This window comes from Elgaria multicarinata, chromosome 7 (assembly GCF_023053635.1).
Source record: "Elgaria multicarinata webbii isolate HBS135686 ecotype San Diego chromosome 7, rElgMul1.1.pri, whole genome shotgun sequence".
NCBI lineage: Eukaryota > Metazoa > Chordata > Lepidosauria > Squamata > Anguidae > Elgaria > Elgaria multicarinata.
This window is the reverse complement of record NC_086177.1, coordinates 41,078,948-41,091,337: the sequence shown is the minus strand read 5'-3', so window position 1 is coordinate 41,091,337 and position 12,390 is coordinate 41,078,948. Positions and strand designations below refer to the sequence as shown.

The 12,390-nt window shown below is 42.2% G+C and overlaps 1 protein-coding gene across 1 annotated transcript in view; it reads right to left on the bottom strand.

Moving 5' to 3' along the window:
• Nucleotides 1-757: 757 nt before the first annotated feature.
• The window catches only part of TXNL4A (thioredoxin like 4A), a 246,335-nt gene continuing 234,702 nt past the window's right edge, over nt 758-12,390 (bottom strand). The window contains exon 5 of the mRNA XM_063130489.1: nt 758-767. The gene's annotated coding sequence lies outside the window, so the exon portion shown is untranslated. The remainder of the gene's footprint in view (nt 768-12,390) is intronic.

The window sequence follows — 12,390 nt, the reverse complement described above, 5'->3', positions numbered from 1 at the left end:
TGGGCTTTTAAATCTGTTTAACATAATTTATAAGTGAGGAAAGTTAGTTGTTGGTGAGCAATGTGGTGTGGTGGTTAGAGTGCTGAGTCAGGACTGGGGAGAGCCAGGTTCAAATCCCGATTCTGCCATGAAGTTTACTGGGTGGCCTTGGGCCAGTTATTCTCTCTCAACCTAACCTACCTCACAGGACTGTGATGAGGATAAAATGGAAAGAGGGGCCCATGTATGCCACCTTGGAGAAAAGATGAGATATGAATGGAATAAATGAAGATTAAGGACCAGTTTCTGCATTACAGCTTGTGGGGATGAGCAACTTCCCCCAAAAGTTGTACCATGTGAGCAGATTCTAACCAAGGGCTAATCTATACCTGCAGCCCTTTCGCTACAGAAGAGGGATGCTTCTGAATGTTCCCGCTTCTGCGATCGCCACTAACGGGACACACGTGTCTGATTTTTCCCACAATTACAGGAGTGCCGTTGTGGGAGCATGTGTGCCCCATTACAGCGCTCCCACATGTGTATCGGTAGAAGTGGGCAGTGGTAGGCAGATGGCTATGGGGCAGATTTTTTTTAATGACTTGTGAGGGATGTGCAGATGCACAGCAACACATGGAGGGTAGGAATTCCGTCAAATATGCACTCCTGCACAGAGATATATTTGTATTAAACACACACATACTCGGTGGGAAAACACTGTGTGTGTCATGGAAATGGTGGACTGGTCCACTCCCTCATACCTCCAATACCCATGCACATGCCCCTCACAACTGATTGGCTGTTTCCTGAGCCTGGAACTTGCAGTGAACAGCAACGACCTCGCAAAGGTGGGGGCACACCTCAATCATTCTTCAGAATGGACGCGAGAGAGCTGGAAAAACTGTGATAAAAGCAATCAAGGATATTCCAGGAAAACAGAGGTGGAGCCAAGATCACCATGGGAGCAGGTGAATGCCATGTGCCCCATAACTGACGACTCTGATACAATCCTGCAATAAACGGCTGGTGTATACACCCCTCCCAAGTCAGCTGATGGCCATATCAGCCTGTATGACAAGAAGCAGAATGAGGTATGAAGCCCAGCATTTGTAGTCTGTTTGCAATTAATAGAGCTCAGCCTCCTTTTTCAAGAAAAGGAAAATTGTATTTCTGCAGCTCATAAGCCAGCCTGGAAAACAGGAGGCGTAGTGTTAATTCCCCATAAATGATCTTTTCTCCCTCGTACTTCTGCTGTTTCTCAGACTTCCTCAGACTTCCGTGCTTTTGGCATGTTAGCGGGCTCTGTCTTTGAGCTCAAACGAGAATTCATGGCACTGCTTTGTCCAAAGACAAGGTTCCTGTAATAAAGGATGAGGTCATGAAGCACTGAGAACTCTGGCTTCCTCCAATTTCAAGGCAGATGGTTCATCTTCCAAAATAACAGTAGCAGAACTTGGAATCTCCAAAGGACATCATTTTCATGAACATACAGTACTTTATCATGGTCCATAACAAAAACGGCATGTTATTAAAAGAAGACAACAGCATAAACCTTCCTTCCGATTTAGCAAACCCTGGTAAATATTGTTATAGGCGGGTTGGGATGGGATGGGCAGTTGTCCTAGGTGCCAAGTTGAAGGGGAAGCCAAGCTGAGCTTGGTGAGTTCGCATTTATTGAGTATACTGTCTGCAGTGAGCCAGGGCAAAGAAAAGCAGTAAGTATATTTAACGTTTTTTAAAAAATGCTACAGGGTGTTTCGGTGCTAACTATATACATGAACTGCCATCCATTAGCTTTAAAGCAGATTCCTTTTTCAATTCCTAGCTGAATATCATTTGTTTCTTTCCCATACCTTCTACCTGCCTCTAGCCATGGGGAGATTACAGGGGCAATAGCCTGCAGTTTGAGAGAGACCCAAATGCCTGGAGGGTTAATTAACCCATAGTGGACTGTCTTGTCTGGTTCACACATAGCAAGTAGCCACCACGGATGAATTTCCCCATGGAGCTTTTTGTTGCAGTGGCGTACACCATTTTGAATATTTGGTTTGAGGCAGGGGCACACCATAGCTTCTTGTTATGTGCGAACCTGGCGAGGGTGGGTTGTTGGGGCAGATGACAAGCCATCTGCAACCCTAAAAGAGCCCATGTGAACCAAATCACTGAGAAAGACACAGCGTGGGTTCAAATAAGTATCAGTGGCTTCTTTTTCTTTCCTGCACGTGCCACTTGTGAGCTGCCTGGAAACCCCTGTAACAAGCCATGGGTTTTAGAGCGGTTTGTAAACCACCTTGACCACCCACCCTTCCTGGGTTTGGAAGTCACAATAATCCATGCCCAGCAAGGATAATTATGCTAATTAGGTGGCTTGCAACTGGCACGCACAATCAGGGGCCTCCACTGCTGCTATTTAGACTTCAAAAATTAAACACCTACCACAGCTACCTTGGCAAGGCCAGAAGGGACAAAGCTTTCCCAATGAAGTTCTTCATGTGATCCCATCCATGTAAGGTGGCCACTTAAGCTTAGCCAAAAAAGAGGAAATGCATCACCAGGAAAAGAGAGAAGACTGACTGGGTAACCTGTGTGCACCTGCTCAATCAGCAGTCCAGGTGCTAACAGTTGCTGGACAACCTCAGTGTGACTACTACCCCTCCTTCGGGTTCTTTGACTTTAAACCAGACTTGGAATGGACAACTTTTCAAAAAGAGGACACCTTCAAAGAGAGGACAGTCCTCTGCCAGCTCTCCAAAGGAGGGAACTGTCCTCTGTAAGGTAGGACACCTGGCCACCCTACATCCATGGGAAATAGCAACTGACAAACATATGCAAATGTCTCACATATAAAAGCTGGGCCTAAGTCTTAGTACAGCCTTCCTCAACCTGATGATCTCCAGATGTGTGGGATTACAACTCCATCTAACACATCTGGATGGCACTGGTTTGGGGAAAGTTGTAACTTAGAACATTAACCCAACATTCAAATGGTGCTGAATATGTGCCATCAGAAGCAGGTGGGGCTGTGAAATATGTGAAAAGCAACGGCAAGGAGAATGTGGTGTCTAATAGTGTGCATGAGTTAAAAGGTAGGAAAGTGAATATTGACCAATATTTTAAACAAAGTAAAACTAGATCTGTGGGTAGAAGGGACACCATATGGCTATGATCAAGATGAGGGACATTGCAAGACAACAGCATAAACTTTAATCCTAACCAATTCAAATATGGAAGACAGTGCATACAGTACACAAAGTTCTAATCTTAACATTAATACCCAGAAATAGAATGGGAATAGATATAGTAGAAAAGATAAGACACAGATTGTACAAGGTACCCATGCAGAAATCATGAGAAAAGTAGCAAGTACAGGCATATACGCAAGTTATAATTTGTTTTGTGCAGCAGCTTTTTGGGGGCCAGAAATTAGAGCTCCCTTTGTAAACCTGACTATATATCTGATGCACTGAAGTTAATAAAACCAAGGAGATTGGAACCTACATTCTGAAATGTAAAAATAGATATTTTTTCAGCAACTTACGTGACAGTGAAGGAAATCATGTGGGCAGGCTGTTCTTGAAAATGATTGTGGAATGATTTATTTAAGTGCTGCACACTTACTCAGAAGATGTCATTTTAAACAACATCAAAAAATCTTTCTCTTTTCTCCTTATTGGGGCCTACTGTGAGTAATAACTTTGTGATGTGTACCAGTTATTCTTCAGCCAAAGACCACTGGTCTGGTTTGCTTACCACCACGTTTCCTTACCTTACAATCTTCACCTGGGTTGATACTTGAAAGGCTTCATCAATTGTTCCATTTGTGACTGTGGTCCAACAAAGCAATGTGAAGGGAAAACGTGTCCATAACAGGTGTTTTCTTTGGGGTTTCCAGTGTAGCTCCTTGCATTCATGGAAAGGCAAGCAGCTTTTCAGTTTACAATTTAAATGAAAAAGGCTTGCCTCTTCAGCATGAGGTCAACATGCTCAAGAAGCCTCTGCTTATTCACCATTTAACTGTCACTATGGTACCTAAAAGGGGCACTGAATTAAAGTTTAATATCTATATACAGCATCCCAAGAATGATTTGTAATATATTTCCCCTTATAAACTGTTATAATAATAATATCTTCTACCAGAAGTAATTCATCATCATCTATTAAAAGTCATTCACCAATATTGTTTCACCCTCTGGGTGAAACAAATAGTTACATCATAATCTGATTAATTTGAACAGTCCTTGACTTTGAACTATGTAATTAATTTGAATCTCTTTTAAGTGTCCATTCTATTTTACTTAAAATTCAAGATTCAGCAAAGCATTTGAGTGTACGCTCAGTGGACTGACTTCCCCAGAATAACATTGTTGCATATTAAGATTCTCTTTAATTTGCTTCTGTGTGCTCCTCCCTACTCCCTCAGGGATTCGTACCAGCTATAACAAAGACCCATCTATTTCACAAAACATTGCAGCTAACGCAATCATTTGTGCAAATTAGGATAAATCCTGATGTCAGTTTGGAAGTGAAAGAAAACAAAAGCTGACAGACAAACCGTAGTAAGCTGCCTCAATTACCTAGAAAAGTTATTTCACCAGAAGACAACTTCTGCTGCAATATTCCTCAGAGAACTGAAAAATGTCAAGTGAAAAGAACTCTGGAGGTAGCTTGGTATTGGTAGAGAGAAGCAACATTAAGGCTTCAACCCTATAACCTTTTTACCTGTGAGTAAGCCCTACACCCAACTCAGTGGGGCTTACATCTGAGTAGGCATGGATGAGATTGTGCTGTATGTCAAAACATTGGTTTGATTAATCAATTCAATCTTTTGCTGAATTAAAAAATTGTTCCTGATTAATTGGCCTGCAGAATTTTTTTTGTCTAATTAAGTCATGTCAAAACAAGTCATTCCAAAAGCAACAGATTGGGGTGCCATCTTAGAAGAGGCAATTCCTCTCAAGCAGCAGAAAAATACTTCTTTTAAAATGGTGCCTACCGCAATAGATGGGCATGTTCTTTTCTTCAGAGCTATAGTTATGCATATGAAAGCCAGCATAGAGTGTTATACTGGGACTGTTCTAGTCCCTCTTCAGCTATGAAGCTCATTTGGGGCCAGTCACTGACTTTCAGTCTAACCTACCTCACAGGGTTGTTGTGAGGATAAAATGGAGAGGAGGATGACTATGGGGCTGTCTATACCCCCAGTATACCCCATGGTAGTGGCACTGCATAGTTTATTCAATGCAGCTGCCAACTCACACCCACCACAGGCTTTCCCCCAGAAACTGTGCACTTAAAAAGTTGCTGACTTACCATGACTGTTTGCTTTACTCCAAGGCCACCACCTTCTTTGCTAGTTCTGTTGGTGGGGACCTTGCTTCACACTGAGGCTGGGGTTGTTCCAGGGGTGGATCGAGGCCCACGGTAGGTCAGGGGGTCACGTGGGAAGGCTGGGCAGAGGGCAGGGGATGGGCTGAATGGCTGCCAGCGCTACTTGGAAAGCCCACGCGCCCTCCTGCCTTGGAGATTGGATGTTCCCACCCCGCAGCTGCAGTGCCACAGGATTTTAAAGGAACAAGCGACAAAGCGATGCCATCAAGATACCCTCAAGGAAAGCTGCTTTGGGTTCCTTGCAAGGGGGGAAAAAGGTGGGATATAAGTGTAATAATAACAGTAAAAATATTAGTAAAATTATAATTCGGAAGAAAAGTGCATAGTTAGATTTAATCAATTAATCTATTAACTTATTAAGGGTATGATCCCATGGTCCCTGGAAAGGTGTCCCAGGAGCCATTGGATAATGAGGAATCCCTCTCTGTGGACAAAGAGCCAGATCTGTGAGTGGTGGAGGAAGGAAGATGAGGATGTCTGCTGTTGGGAGCCTCCGCACTCAGATGTTGGAATGATCCACCTCCATTACTCCTCTACCACCATTGTGCCCCCTTGGTTGTTGCTCCTCCAGGCCCTGACAGTGGGCTGTAATGGTGGAAGAGGCTGAACAGGGGGAAGTGTAGGGGGGAAGTTCAGGGGAGACTTGGGATCTGCTGGATCCAACCCCACCCCAACCTCATTCCCCCACATGCCCCTGATAAGGAGGCAAAACTATGCCAACTTATTTTCCTTCTCATTTTGTGGTTCTTCCTCTCCAGCCTCCATAGAATTGCTCTGCCCAGCTCTTAGAATGAATCAATTATGAGTTCTTTCATTGGGAAATAGCTCTCGTCAATGTCTGTTAAGGAATGATAGCATTTAATCAGATTGTATATAAACCATTTGTTTTCCCTTTGTTTTCTATAAGACTGGAATTGTTTTTAAAATACAGATGCTATTGATGGCTAGCTGTATTATGCATGGATGCTTCAAGTGGGCTGGATTGCCAATCTACGGAAGCCTCCCCTAATGTGGTGCAGCCTCTAGATATTTTGGACTACAACTCCCAGCATTGTTGACTGCTGGCTATGCTGGTTAGTCCAAAACATCTGGAGGCATGAAAGACTAAAACATCTGGAGGCATCAGGTTGGAGAAAGCTGTTCTACAGCATTATAAGGTGTTTCATAGCCACAGGAGCACACCCATTGAACAGCTCCCATAAGCAGTGCTCTCCAGACAATAAGGTGTTTGGTGGCAAAGTGCCATAGCCCAATATGCTTTTTCTACATGGGATCCACTGACATCTTTTCAATGATTCATGAAGGTATTTCTTTCGCATGACTGTAGTTCGTGAACATTAGGGGGCCCAACCTGAAATATAGGCCCAATCTAGATCAGGGACTCATGTCATGCCTACAATTAGTATTCTAAAATTATGGTCCATTGAGAGTATTTTAGTAGTCATTTCACTGTTACAAGAAATCTCTGACAAAAGACCATTGTCCTTGTTGATTCTTCTCAGAGTCATTTCACATTTTCACTGTTTTTGTGATCAACAAGTAAGAATGCATCCAAAAGACATAGTCAATCAGGAGATTGAATACTTGCTTGATGCAGATACACCCTTCTTAATCTTAACACGGAGGAACGGACAGCACCTCAAAGTGCAAGGTAAGTAATTCAATGAAATTCACTGTGTACAAACATCCTTTTAGATACTACCTTTTAGGTAATACATCAGTAGGGCAGTTGTCTTTGCAGCAGTGAAGCCTTTGGACCCAATTGGCTGAAGGGGTGTGACGGCATGCAGTATTCACAAACATTCCAACTGCTCAATGCATCTTTTAAATGCCTCCTAAAAATGCACCTTTCCAGCCATGTTTTCCTTGGGATGTAACTGTTATTGGGTTTTACTTTGGCTTTACATGCTACTTTTAAAGTTTTTTATTATGTTTTATCTTGTGGTGGTTTTTATCATTTTAATTGTTGTGGACTGCCCAAAGCACCTCGGTTGTTGGGCAGTATAGAATAGGGTGACCATATGAAAAGGAGGACAGGGCTCCTGTATCTTTAATAGTTGCATAGAAAAGGGAATTTCAGCAGGTGTCATTTGTATATATGGAGAACCTGGTGAAATTCCGTCTTCATCACAACAGTTAAAGGTGCAGGAGCTATACTAGAGTGACCAGATTGAAAAGAGGGCAGGGCACCTGCAGCTTTAGCTGTTGTGATGAAGAGGGAATTTCACCAGGTTCTCCATATATACAAATGAAACCTGCTGAAATTCCCTTTTCAATGCAACTGTTAAAGATACAGAAGCCCTGTCCTCCTTTTCACATGGTCACCCTAGTATAGAAATGTAATAAATAATAAATAAATCTTCTATAATCCCATTCTAGATTCAAACTATTAGTCCCCCTTTTTCAAGATCTGCTCCATTTGCCACATATTTGCCTGTTTGCTACATAGAATATTTACAGAAAAGTAGCTGCATTCACTTGATGCAGAAAAAACAAAAGGTGCCACAAGAATCTTCTGCTGTTATCTTATTCACACTTACCTGGGAGTAAGTCCCATTAACACAGCAGGGCTTACTTCTGAACAGACTTATATAAGATTGCACTGTACATTATTTTGATAAAATATTTAGCAACCCTCTTCTAGGGTGACCATATGAAAAGGAGGACAGGGCTCCTGTATCTTTAACATTTGTATTGAAAAGGAAATTTCAGCAGGTGTCATTTGTATATGGGGAACCTGGTGAAATATCCTCTTCATCACAACAGTTAAAGATGCAGGTGCCCTGCCCTTTTTTAAATCTGGTCACAGTATAGCTCCTGCAGCTTTAACTGTTGTGATGAAGAGGAAATTTCACCAGGTTCTCCATATATACAAATAACACCTGCTGAAATTCCCTTTTTTATGCAACTGTTAAAGATACAGGAGCCCTGTCCTCCTTTTCATATGGTCACCCTACCCTCTTCGCCGTTCCTTTAACTTTTGTGCTTAATAATTAAAGTCAAGGTAGACCTCAAAAGCTATTCATCATTCTAGCTTTATATAGCATTTCTAAAATGTAAAAGAACGGATAAGTCAAACAAGAAGGCTAGACGAGGAAGCCAGCAGCACAAACAATGGAGTAAACCAAGGGATGATGGCTAGGAACAGTTTTGTTTTTTAGGCTAATTGTTTCTACTGCCCTATATGTGAACAGAGATACGGCTTTAGAAGAGCCATAGAATTTGCTACCCAGTCTTCAGGACATGTTCTTAATTTCTTTGAATAACCTCTGAGAGGAGGACTGCTTTGTTGTCTACTGCACACCATTTCCAAGAGGCAAAGCAAGTGGAGCGGTCTGCCAGAGCAAGGAGAGCTAAACTGCCTGACATTTACATTGGAAAGCCCCCGTTTTTCAAGAACTGCTCTGCAGCAGACTTCTCTACAGCGTTTGAGTCTTTGCTTAAACATACTTACAAAGCAGCCGTAAAATGCTGCTAATTTACAGCAGCAAATATTTTAGGAGCTAATTGGGAGCCATTACACTCCACATTAATTTGTATGAATCATTTATAGAATTTAATCAGGCAAATGACTTTTCTTCAGTGTTTGCCTCATTCTTTCCCTCAGCAACCCTGCCTGGTAATTAAATCACCACTATCTGTGTTTTAGATTTGGGGAGCCGAGCCTGAGAAATGACAGCATTCGCAAACTCATTCAGTAAATCTGTGACTGGGTTCGCATGCCATGATCAACTACAGTGGTTTATGAGCCATGTTAATGTCAGTATGGTTTACTGTGATGTCTAAACCTGGTGTGGGCAATTCAGCACGGGATATTTTCCCCCTACAAGCCACCCCGAGAACCAATGGCTTGTAGTAGGGTTGTTGAGCAGAGCTTGTTCTCAGAGTGACTTGTTGTGACATCTGAAACCAGCGCTGTCGCTTGTCCCAAGTGGCTACAGAGCCAGTTGGCAAGTATGGCAAAAAAGCCTGTGCCGCTCTTTGCAATCTTGCCAGTGCCGCTTCCAGCCTCCCTCGCCAGTGTCTGCCCCTCCACTGATGCCCAAATTGGAAGGATAATCTCTTGTTTGCCACTTTCTTTTTTGAGGATAGGAGGATCCTCAGAATAGCGCAAATGGGGTTGTATCTTTTAAATGATCATTATTACTTTGTCAGTCTTTCGCAAGTCCATAACAGCACAGATTCGGCTGTCCACTATGTGTGGTATTGCTTGGTCATTTTCCTTGTATATTTCAGTTGTCAAAGGGAGCACCAAAGTGAAGTAGGTAACATACAAGGAAATCGACAAGAAGAAGCTGTATGTAAGTTAATTTGTATACAGTTGCAAAGGACCAAGGGAGAAATAATAGCAAGAGAAACAAGGAACCTATTAGCACAATTCAGAAGCACAGAAAAGGGGGAGGCTGCTAATGTAAGTGCACCAAAGGTGGCAGGGGAGGGAACAATTTATTTATTTATTTATTTATTTATTTATTTATTTATTACACTTATATACCGCTCCCATAGCCAGGGCTCTCTGGGCGGTTTACACTCACTTGGTAATATAATCCTCGTGTTTTTAAATCTTGAACTGACACTTGTCAGTGTCCTCCACCCTTTCAACACTTCCCTGAATTATTCAGGGAATTGTTCAGCTAGTTCAGGAAGTCCATCTAGTCCTGCTTGTGGGTCCCTGGTCGACAGCTGGTTGGCCACTGTTTGAACAGAGTGCTGAACTGGATGGCCCTTTGGTCTGATCCAGCATGGCACTTCTTACGTTATTAGAAATTGAAGTTAAAAAAAAAAGAGGGGGGAGAAGAAAAAAAGAAATTGAAGTTATTGGCTCCTCCCACTTTATTTTAAATAGAATGTGATTGCATGAGAACGAATGAACGGGGTCTCATGGTGGTGGGTATGTGTAAGTACTGTTGGTACAGGTGCTCCATTTGCTCTGTTCCATAACATTCCTATAAGGTTTTTAAAAAGCACCTGCCAGGAATATTGAAAGGCTTGGAAGTAAATGGAGGGGAAATTTGCACAAGTGCAAACAAAATGGCATCCAGAGTTTCTATGGAGTACCCAAAACCTAATTTTCATTCTTTTGGCACTGTGTAGAAGCTGTGGATACAATTTTTAAATTATTGTTGTTGTTGTTGTTCAGTTTCTGGCACCGACTGGGAGGGGAGGCTGACCCACAGGGGGGGTTCAAGTGCAAAAATGACCTCCAGACCTCCTAAAGTTGCCTACCCCAGCGCAAGTATAAAACAATGCTTGTGCAACATCAATACCTTATGCTAGTGCAACAGGAAATTTGACAACAAAGGAGCAACAATAAAGGAGCTATTTTCCATGAAAACAAGGGAGGCTTCCAGGTGCTTGATTTTGCTTGAAAACAAGTTGTGACTGCCTGCATGCCTTTTTAAAAAAAAAGAAAGAAAGAAAGAAAGAAAGAAAGTGCCCCCCTTTTGCTACTAGTGCCAAATTTCCCATTGTATTATCAAGTGCTATTAATATTGCACAAGCATTGATTTATACTAATGCAACAACAAGAGCACTAGCACATAGACACCGCTGGATCCTTCCCTTTGTCTCAAAGTTGGGTCAGTTTTGGACCTGCTCTAGATACTTTGTGGGTTATTGGGTAAGAAGCTCTTAGTGGGGCCTACTCCAAGCAAGGAACCATTTCATTCCCCCACAGGACTTCGCCCTTTCTTTGGTGCTGCAGCTCTTACTCCACTTTCCCTGCTGGTGTCCCAAGTAAATAAAGAGAACAAAGTAGGTTAATTGGAGATTTTGTGGATGTACCATAAATACTGCGCCTTTACAGGGGATGAAGGCACCCACTCCTTGGACCCAATCAATCAATGTATTTAGAAACACTGCACTACTTGTGGTGTTTTGAAGCCACCAACCCTTCTCCTGAGTGCCAAGAGAGAATGGAGGCAGGCAAAGGTATATACTGTGGTTCGCTCCAGATGTGGAGCTTAATGGAGCCTTCAGATATCAATGACCTAGGCAGTTGTCCAAAATGGCTGTAGCCAGTGCCATCCATGGGTTACAATGTCACTCTCTACAAAAGGGTAGAATGACAGGAAATAACACATTTCTCTTTTATAGATCATGAAAATCTTTTTAGCATGTGCATTACGAACACAGGCTCCTGTTCAAGATTTGGAAGATCCCAGATATCTCTTCAGTTAAGAAAAATGTTCATTTGGCAAATGATGGGAAATACAGACTCTACCTGAGACCTGGGACAAGAGCAGACAAGAACGGGAGGAAGAGTTTGAGGTGATATAAATAAGCTTCCTATGTCCTTGATCTTCAGAGCTTTCCTAGGAGCTGACCCTTGCTGCTGCCTCCAGTCGTAAGTGTAGCTTCAACAGTTTCTTCATTAGTTGAAACAGTTGCCACAAACAGAAGGAAGTCCATTGGTTCAAGTATCTAAAAACTGACCAGAGCTCGGCCTAGGCTACAGCACTCTGCCCCTGAAGGGATCTGTCGTCTACCTTATACAAGTTCCGAACAAAATATCTTCTTAGTACATCAGTTTCCTTCCTTCAGTAAGTGCTGCACACAGGTAGGCAACTGTAAATTAATCAAGACACTTCTCTTCCAGGCTGCAAAGAAATAACAAGATTGCTATTGCTGTTTCTATTCTGGGTGCTGTAATTCTTGAGCACTGGGAACCACATAAGCACTTCTATGGATTGCATTATTACATCTCTTTCTGTTTTGACAAAAAAGCAACACTACTGGGCAAAACTGAAGCTTTTAAAGCTAGCCTCCCCACGCCTCCAAACAATAGCTATATTCACTAACTGCTTCAAACTTCCCACTTTTTTTTAAAAAAAAAGTGCCACATATCAAAAGATTAAAAAGACTTGTTAGCTCATGTGTTCCACTCCTGAGAAACTTACCATTAAGTTATTTCATTATAGTTTTTTTTTTCTGTTCCATAGGGATTTTATTAACTAACTGCAGTTTAAAATGCATTCAACTATTTTTTCTGCCAGAGGAAAAGCCCTGTAGGGTAGCAGGTTTATA